Raw genomic sequence first — 8027 nt, forward strand, 5'->3', positions numbered from 1 at the left:
AGCCCAAACCAATAGTTTATTTACAGCAACTTTTTTTTACAAATCATAACTTTCTCATTTTTGTCCTATTTCATTCAAACTTTCCCCTGTTTGCTTCTCTGATTTTTCTACTTTCTCCTAGAGTAATTTGCTATCAAGGATGGATTCCCCTTTAACTCCCTAGTAGCATAACCTCAACCTTAAATCATATAACATATCTCATTATTTCGAGGGACTTGCATTTAGACTCTTATCCTATGAACCATGTAGTCAAGCATTCCTACCCGCCAACCAGCTAGAGGGCCGGCCTCTCACTAGATCAGTAAGCTTTAGTCGGCCAGTCAAAGATCAAGAGAACTTGTCAGGTCTTCTGTCTACTACTCTCAGCAGGGTTTGTCCTAAGGTCAGCAATCACTGAAATTATTTCTGAATTATCTGACCAATTAGCTGGACAAATTGAGTGAGTCAAAGATAGCCCCTCTCCAGTGGCATTCATCAAACAAAAACAAACAAGGAGTTATGACACATTCTCATATCATGCATCGGTATTCACACAAGTGCTCTGTGGCTTCCTCGTCTAATTACAGATTGGAGTGATGTGTGCTGTATCCTGAATCTGAATCCAAGTTAAGCTCAGAGACCTGCCTATTTCTTTCATCTTTTCTATCGTCCCAGATGCTACAGAAAATCATCTTCGTACAGAATAGAATACCACCATCGCTCCCTCTTCAAGAAGATCATATTTCCATATTATTCCAGTGAGTTTACAGAAAGGTATTGACCGGAAAAGTATGAAATTTTTTTAAATTTGTCAATGAGATGGAGCCAGTGACTTGGCCCCCCTCTGGGATCTGAGACCGTCTCTCTTAAACCGCTTCCAGTCTTCTCTCACGATATGATCTTGAGTATCCATCATCATCCTCCTACCAGTAGAGACCGGTAGAACTACCACAGAGGTGGTGTCTCCTACCACCCTTATTCATCTCAAATACTAGTTCAAAGAAGGTCAAATACAAATACTCATCATCACATCAAAGAAACTATTGAGCTCCGATGCAGACTGTAGGGACCAAAACAGAGGTTGAGTGGTTTGTACCCTTAGGACTTTCACTCAGGGGGTTTAGGGTTCAATTCTCGCTACCCTAAATAGGTACGTAAATCTCGAAATTCGCGAGACGAGGTAATTTTCACTCTCTCGGGTCGTCACTACAACTTCCGGTATAGAGTCCCATCCCGCTGGCGCTAGCGCCTGTGTTCGCTGTGCAGAGTTTTCACGCACGCTAAAATCGATGCCAATCAGTGTAATTTGTACAGATTATAATATGCAATGGAAAGCTTCGGGCAGAATTAGTGACTTTAGCACAAAAGGCTGTTAAACTCTACCGTGAAAGAGAGGGTTGTGATCACGAACGCCTGCACAGGAAGCTGTAATGTCGAAAAGCTATCCCATAATGCAATGCGCGTTTTCAGGATTTTCCCCGGACCTCGGCAGAATCGCTATTTGGGGTAGCGAGAATTCATGGCCAAGGGCTTCCATTGGCCTCTGCACAGGATATTTTATTTACAATAAACAAAAAATTGATGAATAAGTCTAGATCATTACTAACCAAGGCCTTGGGTTTACATTAAGCCAGCAAACATTGTGTGCACCATCTCCATTCTTTGGTGAGATCTCCCTACTGTAGCTGGGTAGTATACAAAGCCATTTGATATACTAAAAGGTTGCTGTTCCTCTCTTGTGTAAAGAGTGGCATTACACCTTTTCTTTTTGGGTCTAAATAAAGCATTTAGGTACGAATTGGATTTAGTCCATTGAGGGACTTTTAGAATAACATCATCCTTGTCAGCCTTAAACTTAAACATTACTCCTCTTCAACTCACACATATCGGACATACCATGTACGGTTTGTATCAGAATCAGTTCCCTTAAAGCCTGTCTGTAATAGTTTGGCCAAGGGGGATTAGACCTCCCTGCAAGGTCACTGACAGGTGGTTATCTCACCAAATCAGCTCTCAATTAGCATACGAAAAAGGGGATCATGGGGGACCAACAGGCACCGAATAGGTATGGTTTGCTATATAGAGGGCGCAAGTAGCTATAAGTAGTACAGTGGGGCTTTAAAGTAAATTGTTTCCTGAGGATGAGAGAAAGCAGGTTCTTGCAGGGCCACCCACTAAACCAAAGCAAAGAGAAGATTAGGCTTTATTCAATCTCAGCAGGAAAGAGCCACAGAAACGGAACCTTTTCACCACCCTCCAAACTCCTTCAAAACAAATTCTTGCTTTCCCTTCCCTTCATATCATTGTCTGCCAAACAATATCACAGAAGAGTTTTATACATACTCAAAATTCCCCTTATTCAGCGAAGGAAAGAGGCATGTGAAGAAGAAGCGGTCTGCTTTGTGTTTATTTTCCTTGGGTTGCGATTATGTGAAGAATAGATCTCAATTGATTATTGTTTCTTGCTTACCACAAGTAGTTTCTTTTCATTCAAATGGAAATACTAAAGTGACAAAAAGGGGAGGAAAATCTATTAACTGAATCTGTCTAACAAACGACAGAAGTAGAGGACTTTTCCTGACTCTTAAAAACAGTTACAGAAAGTACATGAAAGAAAGAGATTGCAAAATATATTCATAACTTAGGATCTCATCTAGATCCAGATCCAGGTATTTTAATTAATAAATGACACATATTTGTAAAGCTTAGATCCTCCTTTTTCATTTGATGCAACTCATATGATGCATATTTCACGCTTGAGTGATTAAAAACAATTTGAAGAGAGGAAACCAAAAAGTCATTTGGCGGGCGGTTTCTGAAATTCAAAGAGAAAATCACATTTCTAGAAAGTTCATTTTCTGCCCTTTGATATGACACCTCAATCAGGAAAAATGAGCCAGGAATAACAAAGTTTGTTTGATTGTTTAAAGGAATGCTTGCATTTCCATAATTTGATTAAACAAGTTAGTTTTCAATGGTTGCATGCCATAGCAACAAACAGAGATGACAAAAGATTTAACTCTGTTTCGTTGACGATCAGCCATGCATCAATTCTTTCCTCTTCTATAATAAAAGTTACCTCCAGGGGGGGGGGTACTATGGACCTCATGACCATCATCAACACTTTACATATCTTGACTCTTGGTGGATGAAAAGGTAGTCCTAATAAAAGGAAATTATATGAAATTATGAGCACCATACAAGCCAAGTTATCAAGTTATTCAGAAGCCCATGTCATTAATTTCAAATGATCTCCAATTTGACATCTTCCACATGAATCTGGTGTTTCACACCTCACACATGTACCACACACTAATGAGATATGGATAGAGATGGTAATATTATTTCCTTTGAAGCAGATAAAAATATGATTTTACACTGTTAATATAGTTATTCTGAGAAATATAAAATAGTTCAGTAGTCTAATTGCATTAGAGGTCCCGCTTGATTTTTCACATGTTGGGTGTACACTGATTTCCGTATCTCATGTCTGCATAAGTCAGTAAATATTAAATCGATATGAAACCTAATCCTTCACAATAAATCCTAGCCTGTAATTTTAGACCATTTCCTATTATCTGTAAGAAGTGTTCAACAAGAATATTTCCATTCTGTGAGATTTCTCCAGGCGGGTTTAAAGGTAAAGACCAGTAATGGTCATGCGATTGCATTGTGAAAGAAACGTTGTGGAATCGATCAGAAAAGGTTGATCATCTAGCATCTAGCATCTGCAAGGTTCTGGAATCATCAAAATGATAAGAAATTTGGCCCATTCTTCGTAAAGTTACAAGCACTATACACAGAAAGATGTATATGGGACTACCCTATCTCTCTCACCAGACCATGAGAGAAATAAATTTACCAAATATATGAATTAGTAGGCGGTTTCCCGGCAAATTTTTTATCATCATGTATTAGTCAAAACATATTCTTTCACATGATTGGTAATGAGAGCTTCCATTTCATTTTTTGAAATTGGGGCGTTGCCAATACTGGTCTTTACCTTTAAGGTTTACATTGAATCTAAAATCCAGAGCACGGTGTTATCATCTTAAAATCTGGAATTACAAGACTTGAGGAATCATAGGAGAGAAGAGGAATGGAATTGACTTTCCTTGGAATGTGGGAAGATCAAGACTCTTGGAGCTTGTTCAAACACAACCAGATACCTCGCAAAAACACTCCAAATATTTTTTGATGAAAAGTAAGAAAGCTGGAAATGAAAAATAAAAAATATCTCACAAACTCAGACAAAAGAAGTCTACAGTGGTCTCCTAAAATAGACCCTTATCCCAAAAAGATTCTTGTCTCTTTATTCAAAGTATAATTTTTGAATAAATAGATGATAAAATACATCAATATATTTTAACATTTAGTTAAATTTAGAAAAATACTAATTTTGTTTCTTGAATTACAAGTGTTTTTTAAAGCTCTAATTTACATTATGATAGAAACCATGGTCCCTTTTCCACCTTTTTCCAGCTCTTTGTCTGTTCTGCTCACCCCCCCCCCCTCCCACCCCCACCACCTTGCCATCATTTTTCTTTCTGTTGCTTTGCCAGGATCCTTCTCTGTTTTTCCCTGCATATCCCTAACCACACACTATATAAATAATTTATTTTCCTTTTCAATAATTGTCCATGAATCAAATCTTTTAGAGGACAGATCTCCCATTAACAAGATATTATCCACATAATGGTAAATAAATCTTCTTGAAATCTCATGATTATCCTTGTAAATTACTATTATTTTGGAGGAAATATACATGCCCCAATTAAATCATTGACGGCCAGTCAGAGTTATATTGTAATCCAGTATTCAATGTACCGTGGTTTGGCACAATGGACACTTTTGTGCGGCTTACAAAATTGAAATTGTTGAAAGAAAAAAAATAATGACCTCACCATGGAGTAAATTGATGCAATTTTTCAGTTATTGAGAGACAGATTGAAATATAATGGATAATTCATGATTTTACTGAGCATATTTTCTTAGCTGTGAGCCAGAAGGGCATTACATTAATGTGTTTACATAGAGACAACATCCTTCTGACTCTACGTAGACAAATATGTCCTGCAAGTTACTCATTTATGCGTAGTTCTGCAGAAGCTCTTGATAAAAACATATTCAATGCCACTCTCAATGAACATCAATAATGGATCAAACTTCAACTATATTTGAGAAACTGAGACGCATCCCATTTGCAAATATTCAACAAAAAAAATCCAGACCTGGAGAAGATATTTGCCTGGAATAACATCATACACTTATTCTCAAAAGTGTTAATGCAAAGCAGAGTACAGATTTGAATACATTTATGTAAAACTCATGCTACTAGTAGGCCTACTGTTTCCAAATATTTGGATCATCTCAGTGAAAATCATGTATTAAACAAGATTACTCTGTCACACAAGAAAAAATCTAGCAATCATCCTCTAACAACCATGCACGGCATCCATGTGAAGATGCTTTCTTGGTTACACACTCTTATACCTGTGGGGTCAACTGATCTGGATTTGGATGAGATAATCCATTAATCTGCTTTATTGCCTTTGATGTTAATCCTCTTGTCTGTCAATGATCCTAATGAGAGGTTCGGATCAGTTGCTCTTTTATGGGGCCTTATCTTGCAGTCGTACAACAAGGGTTTACACACAACTATACTGATACCCCTAATAAATGAGGTAAATCTTGATCTTGTCACCATTCAAGTTTCAGAGAAAAGTAACCATACTATCTCAGTGCACTACCCCATTGTCTATTTTATAAGTGCGTCAGTTAGATGGAAATGGAAGAAAGCCATTCAACATATTTGCACCCCAAAATTAAGTCATGAACATCAAAATTTTAATAAAATACATTTGTTTCATTTCATTTACTCATGAAAGATATATATCGGCTCTACAATTTCTACCTTATATCAAAGCATGGCCATTACTTGTTTGTGTCATTGTTTATTATTCTTCTTTTGTATAGTGCATGTGTGTAAACACAAAGAAATAGACAATTCAAAAAATATTGACATGCAATATTTCAGAGAATCCTTAGATACAACGAAGCTGAAAGGTATGGTTTGAAAACATGACAAACATCAATTGTTATAACTAAATGATCAACTAAAATCCAATGTAGACATACATCACTTCTCCAGTTTTCTCTACTGATGATATATTTATGAGTATGCCTTAGTATGAGCATATATGGAGCTAGCTCAGTGGTAGGAGACATGGTAGAGCTTAAGTATTAGCATGTCACCTTAGCACCACCTGTCAACATGTTGCTACCACCTCAATACCACACACCATCCTTAAGTGACTTACCTCTATTCTACCACTCCTTCTATCACTCCTCCTATACCTAGAAGGTAACAAATCTACCAAGGACCTCACTAGAGATTGCACAAATCGAGCAGCCATGATAAAAATCCACTCCAATATATTCATCTCATGTCCCGACAAGGTAAATCTCACTCTGGAATTCCTTCTCTGTCTCTCTCTTTCCGCCCCCCACAATAATAGGAGAGCAAGAGTTCAGCCGGGCTCTGACACTGGTACTTGTGATATGAGGGGGGTTGTAGACTCTAGAGGGGTGCATGAGGAGCAGCTAGAGGTCCTTACTCCTCCTGATACCGGTTGCATTCTCCGGTTTGGGATGCAGGTGATTATCAATGTACAATCACAGAAAGTACACTGTAAGAAACCTCAACAATTCAGAATCCAGGTAGTAAGATGAGCTTCAACAGTTGTCAGCAGCTTAGCAAAGTGTAGCACAGATATGTAAGATGATGTAATAGAGATAGAACGAGAGCGAGATGTATTCTTGTTTACCCCTGTGTGTGAAGCGGATTGAAAGTAAAAGTGATTGTCTGTTTACACAGATGCATGACTTCTGTCAACTCCGGGGAACTAGTCTATCATTCTATTGCTACTAGTATCTCATTCTATAGTCCTGCTAATGTGGAATCAGTTGAAGTGAAGTTATCTGAAAGGTGTTTCTTCTTCCGGATTGCTAGAAGATCTTAGCTTAGTCTTCAACCTCAAAACTTCCTCTGTGAGAGACAAGATATATAGTTACACCAGGAAGGTGTCACCTCCTTGGTTACACTTTAGAGCAGGTGCTCGCTAGCTAGTCACGGGGTCATAACACCAAGTACAGCTATCATACCACTCATCTTCAAGCCTTTGAAAATGAATATCATATCAATTACTTTCAAACGATATACAGTTTTATTGTTATAAGTAGTAGCAATGACATAAAAAGAAAAACAAAAGGTAAGAAAACTGAGAATCATGCTACAGGCATCTAGATAAATAGCCTTAAAGGTACATTACAAAGTTTCGATATGGGGTCATGAATTTGGTTGAAATGAACATATTGGAAGTATATATCCTACAATACTCAGTGATCGTTGTCGCCGTTGAAATCGAGTCTAAAGTGATGAAACTGTAAATAATAAACTATTTTCGTTGTATAGCTCCCTCTCATGGTCAAGATTTAATTTAGCTATAAAACAATGTTTCTTGACTAAAATTGACCAATTGGCTATTCCCGATTGAAAATGATATATCTCAACTACATATTGTGAGATTTCAAATTTTCCGGGAGCACCGGTAAATTTTGATAATTCAATTTTTCTCAGAAGCAGATGTGTTTAAGGGGCTAATTTTTTTTAGTGCTTATAATACACAGGGGCATCCAAATGTTTAAAATTGTAAAGAATCTTTATCCAGCCAATTTTCAAAATTTCCCAAAACTTTGTATTACCTTTAACATTGTTAAGTATATGCTACAAATTGAAACTGTCAACTCCACAAAATCATGTCTCAAACAAATAGCTTTTTTAGACCTTTTTTTGTTGTTGTATATTTATGTGTGTTTACCAAATGCATCTTGAAATAAAACTTACATTGATAGTTACACACAATTTTTTTAATTCTTAAAAATCTTGCAGGAAAATGTTTCTTAGGTCTATTACACTTCATATGAATTATATGTGTATAGTCATGAAGAACAAGCGAGGGCCACAAGACATGTTTATAATTTTCGTT

Source organism: Strongylocentrotus purpuratus, unplaced genomic scaffold (assembly GCF_000002235.5).
Source record: "Strongylocentrotus purpuratus isolate Spur 01 unplaced genomic scaffold, Spur_5.0 spur5_scaffold_8, whole genome shotgun sequence".
Lineage (NCBI taxonomy): Eukaryota > Metazoa > Echinodermata > Echinoidea > Camarodonta > Strongylocentrotidae > Strongylocentrotus > Strongylocentrotus purpuratus.